Source organism: Nicotiana tabacum, chromosome 1, assembly GCF_000715075.1.
Source record: "Nicotiana tabacum cultivar K326 chromosome 1, ASM71507v2, whole genome shotgun sequence".
In the NCBI taxonomy this organism is placed as follows: Eukaryota; Viridiplantae; Streptophyta; class Magnoliopsida; order Solanales; family Solanaceae; genus Nicotiana; species Nicotiana tabacum.
In genome coordinates this window covers 209,144,613-209,158,908 of record NC_134080.1, presented here as the reverse complement: position 1 = coordinate 209,158,908, position 14,296 = coordinate 209,144,613, and positions in this window count along the sequence as shown.

Genomic DNA, 14,296 nt, shown 5'->3' with positions numbered 1-14,296 from the left:
TGCTTCTCTTGGCATTCTTGAAGGCGTATCGGAAGGTCTTTATTTGGAAGGTTTTTGGATAGGGTTGGACAAAAAGGTCGGCATGAAGGCTCAAAATAAACTCAGAATGAGGGGTTGTAGACTTACAACTCTTGGAATCTACTCTTTCAAAAAATCTCTGCCCCAGTTTCAGATGCTGGGGATTTTTGGATTTTTCTCTTTTTTTTTTTTTAGGCTGGACCGAACCGTGAGGCTGCCTACGTATCCTTATTTTTAAGGAATCAGGTCTAACGTAGTTCAAACATCTGACCTAAACTATTTTTCATCTTTCTTTCTGTTTCTTTTTTTTTCTTTTTCTTTTTCTTTTTCTCTTTTTTTTCTTTTCTTTTTCTTCTCTTTTTTTCCTTTTCTTTTTCCTTTTTTATTTGCCCCAGCTTCTATTTTTTAGGGCATGGACCTTCGACATTTCCTTTTTCTTCTTCTTTCTTCTTTTTTTTCACTTGAACTTTCAAAGAGCTGCCCCAGTTTGTACTCTTGGGGCATGGACTTTTTTTCTTTTTTTTTCTTCTTTTTTTTGACTCTAAACTTGATTCCAAAGAGGGTAGTCAAAGAAAATAACACAGCTCAAAAGGGGTGACAAAGGGTATAAAGTGTTTGGGTAGCAGAAAAAGGGCCTCCCAGCCTTGAGAACGCTAAACATAGTATCCTTTCGCAATCACGACATTGATGAACATGTCTATCTTCTTGGTGTGCCGTGGTCACAAGACATTTCTCCATACCTTAGTGACAAACTTTCCAACAAACTTCAATTGATTAAACATCCTCAAGACCAATCTTCATAATAATTTGAAGGTGAATTTTACTCGACCTTAGTTCCAAAGTATTCCAACTCTTTATTCATCCTCAAAAGTATTATTTTTAGTTATCAAATTCTAGATTAAATCAGTTCCTAAGATCTGACCAAAATTTCTGCATGCATGTCATGTCATTAAGACTAGCGGGAAAAGAACTAAGCATGGAATGACACAAAAGGACAAACTGTATTTTATTGAGTAAACAACAAGACAAACAACCTAAAATCCGAGTTACAACCCTAAATAACCCGGCTAATGAAAATAGCAACAGAATAGAAAGACAAGACTCACACAAACAGAATAGAGGGATAGAAGGGTTTGACTCAATAAAACAAATAAAATCTGGATCACAACCCTGAAATAACCCAGATAATACAAAAAACATCAAAACAAACTACCAAGATTCCTTCCTAGTGAGGAGGGAATGACTTTTCAATTGCTAAGCTTGACATTTAGCTACAAATTTGCTCATCAGGATCAGCAGAGCCTTCTCCAATTTCAAAATCATTAACTTCAGTTAGCAAATTCCCGAGAGGATTCTCATACTCCCTGTCACCACGCATCATCCCCACAAAGTGTGCATCATCATATGCAGGTTAAGGATTCTGCACGATATTCTGGGCGCCACTGTCTTGGATCACAATCAGTTTTTCCTGGATTATCCTTTCTATTTCTCTTTTCAAATCCCGACAACTTTCAACATTGTGCCCCTGGGCATTGGAATGGTATTCACACATTTTAGAATGGTCAAAGCTTCTTGCACGTGGGTCCACATGATTTGGAGGAATAGGTGCAATCATGTCATAATGCTTTAATTTCTCAAACAAGCTTGCATAGGACTCTCCTATTGGTGTAAAGTTATCTTTCAACTTTTGTTACCCTCTATACCTCTGGCCTGGATGTGGGTTATAGGGTACCTGAAAATTTTGTGGAAGCTGGTGGAGATTTTGTGATGCTCGTGCTCGCCTTCTAAGGTGTTTTGGTGGTTGGACAACATACTGATGTGGAGCGACAGAGTATTGTGGGTTCTGAGGTGGATAGTAATGCTCAGGGGAGTCATGGGAAACCTGATGAGGCTGCGCATACCTTCGAGGTATTTTCCTCAGACCTTTTCTCGAACCTGTTGTCATCATGATTTCTTCATCCTTCTCATTCGTGCCACTGAAATTATCAGATTCAACCTGGACAGCCTGAGTTGTGGCTTTAAGAACTGCTTAACTTATAATTTTTCCTGTCTTAAGACCATTCTCTACCATTTCTCCCATTTTGATTGCTTCCGAGAAGGATTTGCCCACTGCGGACATCATGTTTTGAAAATAATCTGGCTCTTGAGCGTGAAGGAAGACAGTGATTAGCTCGTGGTCGTCCATGGGTGGCTTAACTCTAGCTGCTTTCTCTCTCCACTTAATGGCATATTCCCTGAAACTTTCAGTTGGTTTCTTCTTCAGGTTTAAAAGGGAAATGCGGTCTGGGGCAATGTCGATATTGTATTGGAACTGTTTGACAAAGGCCTGTGCCATATCATCCCAGACATACCAGTGAGACGTGTCTTGATCCATAAACCATTCAGAGGCTATTCCCGTAAGGCTTTCCCCAAAATAGGCCATCAACAATTCTTCATTTCTTCCCGCACCTCTCAGTTGATTGCAATACCTTTTCAGGTGGGCTATGAGATCTCCATGTTCATCATACTTTTTAAATTTGAGAGTCTTGAAACCAGGCGGCAAGTGGACATCGGGGAACATACATAGATCTTTGAAGGCAACACTTTTTTGACCTGCCAACCCTTGCATGTTTTTCAACCGTTGTTCTAAGCTTTTCACTCTTTGGGTCATTTCTTCCTGTACCATCTTTTGGGCAGGCTTCTCAATGTTTGCAGGAAGATCAAACGAGTACGAGTGGTACTCAGGAGAGTGGTATTGCTCTTGTTGTGTAGCAAATTGTGACTAATGACGAGGCTATCCTTGACCACTGGCCCATGCTTGATACATTTCGGTTATTTGTTGTTTCAGCATTCTATTTTTCTCAAACACAGTAGACTCTTGTTGAACCCTCTGACCCTGAGTCTCTTGAGCACTTGTAACAGGTTCGATGTCAGTTATCATTTTTCCTTGGATCTTGTATTTCCAGCTTACCACAAACCGACCACCTCAACTTTCTTCACAATTCAAAACAAAACATGTTCGAATGGACTCAGTCGGCCCTTATTATTATCAATATTTTTTCATTTCTTCATTTTTTCATTTCTTTTTAATGGTGATCGAACCTGATGTGGGTTGCCTATGTATCATATGGGAACATGAATCAGATCTTGCGTAGTTCGGGAAGATCATGAATAAAGTAAATAAACTAACTTTTTTTGAATTTTTTATTTTATTTTTTCGAAAGAAAGACTTATAAAGAAGAAAGGGAATATTTTTGGATTTTGAATTTTCTTCAGCATTTTTGCAAAGAAAGACTTCTAAAGAAGAAAGATTTTTTGAATTTTTTTTTTCTGGAATTTCGAAAAAAAAACTTCTAAAGAAGAAAGAAAATACTTTTTGGAATTTTATTTTTAATTTATGAAAGAAATGCTTCTAAAAAAAAGGAAAATATCTTTGAATTTTCATTTCAATTTTGAAAGAAGAATGAAAATATTTTTGGATCTTTGGAAGAAATTAAAAGAAAATATTTTTGTCTATTTTTTTTTAAAAATAATTAGGGTCTAAAAGAAAGGCTTTCTAAAGAAGCAAGTAATGGAAAATATTTTTGGGTTTTTTTGAAAATTGGGGTCTCAAAAAAAGATTTTTTTAAAGAGGAAGTAAAGGAAAATATTTTTGGATTTTTTTGAAAATTATGGGCCGGAACCGATGAGGTTTGCCTACGTATCTCACATCCAGTGAGAATCAGACCCGCGTAGTTCGCCCGTTTTGACGGAACAGGAAAAATATAACTTATTTTGAAATGACTTTTCTTTTTCTACTTTTCTATTTTTCAAAATTTCAGTAGAGTTTTGAGATTTTTGAATACCAAAATTTTCAGAACCGAGTGTTTTTCTATCCTACCTCACTCTTCTTCTTTTTTTTTTTTCCTTTTTTCTCTTTTTTTCATTTTCTTTCCCTATTCTAGAAGTCAGTCAATATGCAAGCCAAAACAGACAGATACGCAAGTAGCACGTAAGATGCATCAGGATGGTCTTTTAATTTGGGTACACCTGTCCTAGACGGACCCAACCCCTGTGTTGAGTCCCCAAAGTCAAATGCACGTGATGCAAACAAGCGTTCCTACTAGGGATCTGGCATGAGGCTATGTTATTCTAGGTTTAAAAATCTGAGTGTATTGTTCTAGACCTGGCTTACCCGAGCGGACAACTCGAGCCGAGAGGGGGCAGTGTACCGGGAATACAGAAGCTTCACCGGCTTTGCAACTTGTTCGAACCTCGTTCTAAAATTGGGATATGACTCTAACAGAAAAGAAGTCACACGAAGTGCACACTTCCTAGATGATTTAGAAGACTCATAGAGAAGAATGATTTCGTGACAATTTATATACAGTTCAAGCAAAATCAAAGCGATAAAAAGCAGCATTTAGCACATTAGGTTCAAACATATAAAAATCAGATAACAAATAAAATCCAATCATAACAGCTATTCTAAGCTCGAATTCTGAACCCTGAACCAGAAGTTCTGGGTTCTTGTCCCTAGCAGAGTCGCCAGAGCTGTCACACCTCCTTTTTACCCCCGAAGGGTATAAAGGAGTTTTTCCAATTAAATGACAATCGAAACGGGATTTATTTAAAAGATTCAGAGTCGCCACCTGGGAGATTTATGGTGTCTCAAGTCACCGGTTGAATCCCGAATCGAGGAAAAGCTTGACTCTGTTATACAGTCCACGAACCGGAAATCTGAGTAAGGAATTTTGTTAACTCGGGAGAAGGTGTTAGGCATTCCCGAGTTCCGTGGTTTTAGCACGGTCGCTCAACTGTTATTCTTGGCCTATTATCTGATTTTAATACATGTTTAGACCTATGTGCATTTTAACTTTTGAAAACCGCTTTTACTTGTTTAAAGAATTAATTCAAGGTTATTTAAAACATATCGCAAGTCACGCCACATGAAATGCACCCGTGGCTCATGATATGCTTATTTTATTTAACATTATTGGAAATTGAAGTCGGGTCACATGAAATGCACACCCGGGTTTATAACATGTTTACTTTGTTTTTATTATTCAAAGTTATGGTAGGGTCACATGAAATGCACACCCGAATTGAAATTTACGTATCGTGACCATGCCACGGGAACCGTACTATGGCCACGATAAAGCGAGCTACGAAAAGCAATGGCAGAAGAATCATGTCAAACCTGATATACGTGAACAATTAATGCAAATCCAAACTTGAATAGAGTAAATTTATCTTTAAGGCAAAACCATGGTCAACTTGTCATTTTTAATAAACATTCAATCAAAAGCATTATGATTACAAAAACAAAGATAGATAAAGGATTATAAACTTCACCAAAAATCAGAGAGCGCATTACATCGTAGAGAATCTTTTCTTTGTTATGTATTTAACATATGTCCAAGAATAAGCTAATTTCTTCAACCAAGACAAAATGACATAGCACACAGCTTAACTAACTGCTATTTTGTCACTTCAATAAACTAAAAACATACTAGCATAATTCATTCTCTTACATGTTAAATTTGCAGGGAATAGAAATAACAGGATCAACAAATTCTGAATCCAAAATACGGATTAGCTGAAGCGCTAAAGAAACGATGACCCAACTTGCAAACCAAACCGTAAATGAAAAAATTGTTTCATAAACAAGGAAGTTAAATAAATAACAAAATTACCAGATGTATTCAAACAATGGCAACAACACTTAGTTTGAGACAGAAAACTCGCCGAAAACTTCGACAAACCTCGACGTCAACTCGAACTTGGCTCAAAAACCAATTGCCCACAGAATCAATTTACTGGGAGTGGAGAAATAGTTGAAATCATCATAAATGAACTCAAAATCCTTCCTTTTCATCTTCAATGTATTGTAATTCTCCATGTTTTCTTTCAATTTCAAAAGAAGAATCAATTCTCTGGACGATAAACACTAAATTTGAGATCTCCCTTGCTGATAATAAAAAAAATGCAAAAAAAGGATAATATTTGGATTTTTGATGGGTGAGAGTGCCAAAAGGTTAGAAGATTAGGAGGGCTCAGTTATACGGAGAGTCATTTTCTGATTATTTTTTTTTGAATTGGAGATCAGGTCAGAAGGGGAGTGGGCTGTCGTTCTTAGCCCTTTTTTTTAGGAATTGGAATCTTAGGGTAGGGTTTCTATAATTGGGTATTTTATATGGAGGTGAGAAGGGATGATGGCCATTGTATTAGAAGAAAATAGATGGTTAGGATTAAATCTTATACTTAAGTGGGTTAATGGGTTGAGAAGAATTGGCTAAGGGTAATTGGGTTGGACCATGTCTTTTTGTGTCTCAATTTTGGGCTAAGAAGACTCCAAAAATTATTATTTAAACTCATAGCTAAATTCCCTTAATATAAGATAACTATACTACATGATGCAAAAATAAATTCTAATTAATTAAACTAAACTATATTAAAACATGAAACTATTACATATATTTTTGTGTTTTTCAAGATTATATAAAGATAAAAATAAGGTACTATTTTTTTGTATATATATTTTTTACTTTATGAAAGGTACATAAAATATTTTTTTTTTGTATTTTTTATTTTCTTGTAATAAAATAAAGTAAAAGAGTAAAAATGAGTTGAAATAGCTATATTGGGTCTAAATTAAATATTTACGTGCTAAAATATGAAAAATCTTGGGGAGGGTCAAAAATCACATGTCTACAGGATGAACCGCCACCGGGAGCTGAATTATCACTTCTTCCCTAACCAACTGAAGGCCATTCACGGCGATCGTGTCCTGTTTGGGAACGTATACCACATTTACGTGCATAAACAATATCACCAAAATCCATTTGGTTCCATATCTGCGTTTCTTTTTTGCACTTGCCGGCGACATACATAATCCTTGTTACATATCATTTTAAATGGTTCTGATGGCAAATAATGCTCAGCACCCACTAGTTGGAAGTGGCCACTATGGATGTTTACGCACTATATTCTTTATCAACATACCTCGTCGCCGCAAAACCAACAGATTGAAAGCACTTCATGACATGTGAGTATGGCAAGTGATAGATCGATCATTTCCCACGCGAACATAATCTTCTGGATTCATTGATGGTGTGGGTATTATTACCGCAGTGTTGATGCAGACCAGTGCGAACTTCAAAATATTTCGCTCGTTGCAATACTGCAAATATGTATGCCACTGTGCTCGCTTCCTAAATCTTATTAGAAACACAACATGAATGCATAAACTGGTATTTCAAACGGCAAAGATCACTTTTAGTCCGCGGTTGAAATTATTTATATTCGGTAGATGCAAAAGTGTATAAAATTAGTATATATTTTGTATATAATATTCACACACACACACACACACACACACACACACACACATATATATATTCGGCTATTATTTTGAAATCGTTTATACAATATCATTTTTCCTATTACAAAATATAGTTCTAGCTCTAAATGAGTAGCCCATAAGAAAAAGTCTTGGCTCCCTTCTTTTTAAAGAAAAATTGTGTCGTGTTAGTTTCTGCACACTTCGATTATTTTATGAGTTACATACTCATTATTTAGATGAAGGGGAACCTTGATATAACTGGTAAAGTTGCTGTCATGTGACCAGGAGGTCACGGATTCGAGCCGTGAAAATAACCTCTTGCAAAAATGTAGAATAAGGCTGCATACAATAGATCCTTGTGATCTGGCTCTTTTCTGGACCCTGCACATAACGAGAGCTTAGTGCACTAAGCTATCCTTTTATATATTTCTAACCGATATAAGTATTGGCTGTACACCAAAATTTTAGGAAGATGTTTTTGACTATAGTTCAAATAACACAAGAACTGGCAAGAATCTGGCTCACTGGCTACTTACAGACAGATCCCACAATGCTGAAGACACTTCTATCAGTAATTATTATAAGTGGATCTCTTGTCAATTTTAAAGAAGTTGAGATTCAGACTAAACTTATAAGAAGGTGGGCTCTCTCCACATGTCAATACTCTGATGTATCATTGAACTCTGTACTTCAAGCTGTTATTGTGGTTCCCTGTACACACCAATAAGTATTTTTCATGTCTGTAATCATAGCGGCTGACTGTTTACTTGCCCTCTCTTTTTCATTTTCTGATTTTTTAAAATTTTTGTTTTAACGTTTTTGGTTACAGTAAACTGCATTCTTTTCGGGATCCACGTACAGGTAGTTGATATTTTTGTACAATATAGGTAATGATTTTGAATGAACAAGTTAACTGTTCCTCAAGAATTAATTAAAGGTTGGTTTGGGAAAGGTACGCATTTCAAGGAATCAAATATAAACGGTCCATACAAGCATTAATGACTGCTTTCATAGTTCGAACCAATAACCTGTAAGTTACACGGAGACACTACTAGAATTCCTGTAAAAAGCGATCAAAAATTAGCGACCAAATTTGATCTGTCAAGAAAAGCGATCAAAGTTGGTCGCCAAACTGCCGAAAATAATAAAAAAAATATTTGAAATACTTTAGCGACCAAAGTTGGTCGCTATTTGGCCGCAAATTTAGTCAAATTGTTGACTGGACTGGTCAGACTTGCTTGGTCAAATATATACTGAGATTAGCGACCAATATTGGTCGCTAAAGTGGGACCCACATTAAATTTGTTAATAATTTTATTATTATTTTATAAAACTTATAAAATATAAATATATATAATTTAAAACTTGCGACCAACGTTGGTCGCTAATTGAAGGATAAGTTGATAGCGACCAACATTGGTCGCTAACATGGGACCCAGTTATAATATTTTAATAAATATATATTTATTTAAAAAAATTAAAATATAAATAAATATAATTCAAAAGCTAGCGACCAAAGTTGGTCGCTTAATGAAATAGAGACCAACGTTGGTCGCCAATGTGGGACCCAGTTCTAACGTTTAACAATTTTTATTATTAATTTAAATATTATATAAAATATAAATAAATTTGATTAAAATTTAGTGACCAAATTTGGTCGCTAAATTAAATTCATGTACTGTTAGTGACCAACTTTGGTCGCTAAATTAAATTCATTTACAGTTAGCGACTAAAGTTGGTCTCTATATAGTCAAAATTAAAAATCACTTTTGTATTTACTATGTAAATAATATAAATGTAAGTCGTTAACACTTTTGTAATACAAGGGATGAATAGTACTATGAAGCGGGCGTGTGTGTCTATATATACAATATATATATATATATATATACTTACGCTATATACTATGCACTAAGTATAAGTGTATTAGGTAATACTGTATCGAATATAGCTTATATATATAATATATGTACTTACGCTATACTATGCACTAAGTATAAGTGTATTAGGTAATACTGTATCGAATATAGCTTATATATATATAATATATGTACTTACGCTATACTATGCACTAAGTATAAGTGTATTAGGTAATACTGTATCGAATATAGCTTATATATATATATATGTACTTACGCTATACTATGCACTAAGTATAAGTGTATTAGGTAATACTGTATCGAATACAGCTTATATATATATAATATATGTACTTACGCTATACTATGCACTAAGTATAAGTGTATTAGGTAATACTGTATCGAATATAGCTTATATATATATATATATATATATATATATATATATATATATATATATATATAATATATGTACTTACGCTATACTATGCACTAAGTATAAGTGTATTAGGTAATACTATATCGAATACAGCTTATATATATATAATATATGTATTTACGCTATACTATGCACTAAGTATAAGTGTATTAGGTAATACTGTATCGAATATAGCTTATATATATAATATATGTACTTACGCTATACTATGCACTAAGTATAAGTGTATTAGGTAATACCGTATCGAATATAGCTTATATATATATATAATATATATACTTATGATATACTATTCACTAAGTATAGACTGTTTGACCAAAATAGCGACCAACGACCGTTTGACCAAAAGGCGACCAAAGCTGGTCGCTTTTGTAGGATATAAATATATATATATATGTCACACCTCCTTTTTCGCCCGCGCCGCCACGAAGGGACGCAGAAGGAAGTTTTTCCAATTAAAGGACAATCGAAACGGGATTTATTTATTTATTTCAGAGTCGCCACTTGGGGGATTTATGGTGTCCCAAGTCACCGGTTGAATCCCGAATCAAGGAAAATATTGACTCTGTTTAACAGTCTGCGCACCAGAAATCCGCATAAGGAATTCTGTTAGCCGGGGAGAAGGTGTTAGGCATTCCCGAGTTCCGTGGTTCTAGCACGGTCGCTCAACTGTCATATTCGGCTTGATTATCTGATATAATACATGTTGAACATATGTGCGAATTTTAAATTTTAACCGCTTTTATTATTATTATTATTATTATTATCGAGAATTGCAACATCGTGAAAATATATCTCGAACCACGTCACATCAATGTACCCGTGGTTATCGACATATTTCGACTCTGTTGAGATTTGGATTTGGGTCACATAAATGTGCACCCGAGTTTAAGAGAATAAATTGTTAAAGGCGCGTCTAAAGCGACTAGCGTATCATTATTTTGGGTAAGGCCGTGAAATTTGCTAAATGACCGATCCCGAAGTCTATACAATTATTAACCATTTATTGAGGGCCCCGCAACTTGTGCGTTTTATTGGGTGAGGCTCATCTCATTTATTTTAAAAGGATAATCCTACAGTGCCTACATTTTTTCTATTAAATTTGTCTCTAAAAAATGAAGGGAAAAGGTCCTAATTTATTTACATGCTTACGAGCTGTTAAATTAAAAAAAAAAAACTTGGGAATCTAATTTTAATCATAGACCATTTACATGCTGAAATTAACCAATAGTATCTAGCTAAACAATATTCCTACAAGTTCTGAAACGGTCTATTCGTTTAATGAGCTAACTGTTGAATGTTTAAGAATAGTCTAAATCAGCTAACATGCTCTTTGAGACGTGATAATCATCCAACAATAACGAACTAACTAGACAGAGTTACTACACCATTTATTTATTTTTTAGGCAATACATAGACAGTTCGTCCACTAAGCTACTGTCAGATGTTCCATTATATATATTAAACAACTACATGATTCTGATTAGAGGAAGCTAAATAATGTATATATACAAATAAAATTCAGAATATAACTAAGATAAATTCAGAACTTCAACTCTTCATTTCATATTCATGCTTCATGTTTAAGTTTACAGTAACCAGCGTGTCAGTTGTGTACCTGATATTGGAAGCAAAAGAAAAGGAAGATCAGCAGGAATGCAGTAGCATATAACAACAGCAACACCCAGCAACAGATTTAAAAACCGAGCAGAAATCCAGCAACAACCAGTGAAGTAGTAGCAAATAACCAACCAAACTCAAGGAAACTAATCCAATGAAAATTCCGAAACACCAACAACAATCAACGGGCAGAAACAAGGTGAATCTTTTTTAGATTGAAAGACCAGTTAATGTTTAACCCTTAAATCTTGACCCCTCTGTATATCCAGTGTATGCAGATTGTATATCGGGTGTATACTACTCTTTCTTTCGAATATCCTTCGAAATGTTTTCTCAATATTCAGTCAATCCCCTATCCCCTTTCAATTTTTTGGAATCCCCCTCAATATTTTCGGAATTCTCCCCTTTCTTCCAATATCCAGACCCCTTATTTATAGCCAAACTTCAAGCATTTAAAATTAAAATCTCACCATCTTCCACCCATCCCCCTTTAACTTCCACTACTTAATGTTTTGTCCCCCACTATATTAAACAAATATATTAGTTCCAACTAACACATATCTTTTCTTTATTTAATTCTATTATTCCCCACTACCACATGCTTTGTCCCCAACTATATTAAACAATGTATTAATTACCCACCATTATGTCTTGTCCCCAACTACGTATTAAAAAATATATTAATTTAATATTATTAGTACCTAGTGGACGGAACACTCAGATTAAAATTTTCAATTCCACTCTAAAATTACTGAAATTACCATTCTACCCCTGAAAATACTGCAATTTACCATTCTACCCCATCAGCTATAACCAATTCACCTAATCAATTCTAACCAAAATACAGCAGCTATAACCAATTCCTAATCAAATTCAAACAACAAATTCAAACTAAATGATGAACAACAAAGAAACAGCTGGAATTATTTTGACTGAACAATATTTTTTAACAACAAACCTACTTTCAGATTCAACAACAATAACAAACAAGTATATTCAAATCATTGAGCTCAAATTCAAATTAAACTTAAACAGAACAAACAAAGAGATTCAAATCACTAAACTCAATAATCAATTGAACCTCAAACTAAATCTAACAATATTACAACCAAGATGAAGGATTCAAGTTATTAAACTAACACACTTCTATATTAAAACTAAATTCTTTTAAATGAATAAAAACAAACTGAAGAAATAATCAAGAAATGATTAACCACGAACAAGAAAGAAACAAACATATACTGATTTCAGATCCGAGAATATCAAAACAAAATACGGACAGAAAGGAAACTTAAACTAACTAACCGGAAATGAACAATAACGAACTTGAACGGAAACGGAAAACTCGAACCAAGACTGCCAACGATCTCGACGTGAGATGAAGCTCGACGTGCTGCCTGGCGACGGAGTTTGCTGACGAAGAAGAAGCAATAGCAGCGCTGCTTGTCGTGAGGGAGTTGGTGGTTTGGCGATGGTTTTTTTCGGCGACTTGGGGTGAGCTCGACGAAGAGGATGAAGTTGGTTGTTTGAGGACGACCTCGACGATGGTTATGAAGCTGCTGGTTGAGGACGACGAGGCAGCGGAGATGAAGAAGAAGAAGCAGCAACCATGGGAGCTGGTTGTTGGAGCTGGACGTGAGGGATTATATGGACGATGGGGAGGCTGTTGAAGACGACTGTGTGTGTTATGGGTGAGGTACTGGTCGTCATGGTGGAGCTGGGGTGGTGACGACGTGGTCGTGGTGGACGTGAGAATGGCAACCATGGGAGCTTGAGGGGTTGTTTGGACGAAGCTGAGTGAAGCAACAACTATGAGGGTGGTTGCTTGGTTGCTGCTGGAGGGGTCGCTTGGGGTAGATGGTGAGGCAGCAGCTGCCATGGGGGTGGTGGCTTGGAGCTGGAGATGGAGGTGAGGAGGCAAGGGAGGGCTGCGAAGAAGACGATGCAACAGGGGGCGGGTGGCTTTTTTTTTAGGGTTTTGGGGTTGGGAAAAATGAAAAAATGAAAATGGGGGGTTGGGATTAGTTTGGGTTATGGGGCGGACTGGGTCGGGTTGACCCGGTGGGGTTATTTGATTTGGGCCAGGGTTGATTTAAATTAGAAGGTGGCCCAATCCGATTTTCCTTATATTTTTTGCTCTCTTTTCTTTTACTTTCTAATTAATAAAACTAAAATTATAAATTAAGTTATAAACTAAATTAACTTATTAAAAATACTAATTAATTCCTAGCAACAATTATCATATAAAATGAAATGACAATTTAAAATACAATCACGCAATTTGGACATTAAAGGCTAAAAATGCAAAAGATGCATATTTTTGTAATTTTCATTCTTGTAAAACAAACTTAATTACTCATAATTGTAAACTTAAATCCTAAACGCAAATGCGACGTATTTTTGTATTTTTTATTAATTTAGCAAATAAACATGCACAGACAAATACAAACAATACAAAAAAAATAACACAAAACTCACAACAATTGCAAACAAACAAAAAGTTGTTTTATTTTTGGAATTTTTGGGAGTAATTCTCATATAGGGCAAAAATCACGTGCTTACAATATAAAAGAAAATAATTATTTTATTTATTTATTTTCAAATATAGCGACCAAAGTTGGTCGCCATTTTGGTCAAATGGTCAAAAATGGCGACCAACGTTGGTAGCTATTTTGGTCAAACAGTCAAAAATAATTTGGCTACCAAAATAGCGACCAAGTTTGGTCGCTATTTTTTTTAACAGGAGCCAAAACAGGTTTCAGTCCATTCTTTCAAAATTATTCCCCAAATTAAAATCTTTCTCCTCTAACACTCAAAACCCTTTCCCCCCTCTGACTTCCAGCAGCAGCGACGCCCCCGCCACCGGCGACCCCTGATGACAGCAGCAAATTCCGGCGACCTCCACTCCCAAGGTTAGTTTCTCTCTCCTTTCTTTTATTTTTCCGAAAAACAGTGATTTTAGGGGTTCAATTCCAATATATTAGGGTTCAAAGTTATATATTATTTGTTCAACTATGTTTAGTTCAAAGTTAATTCCATGTTAGGGTTTAATTTCTC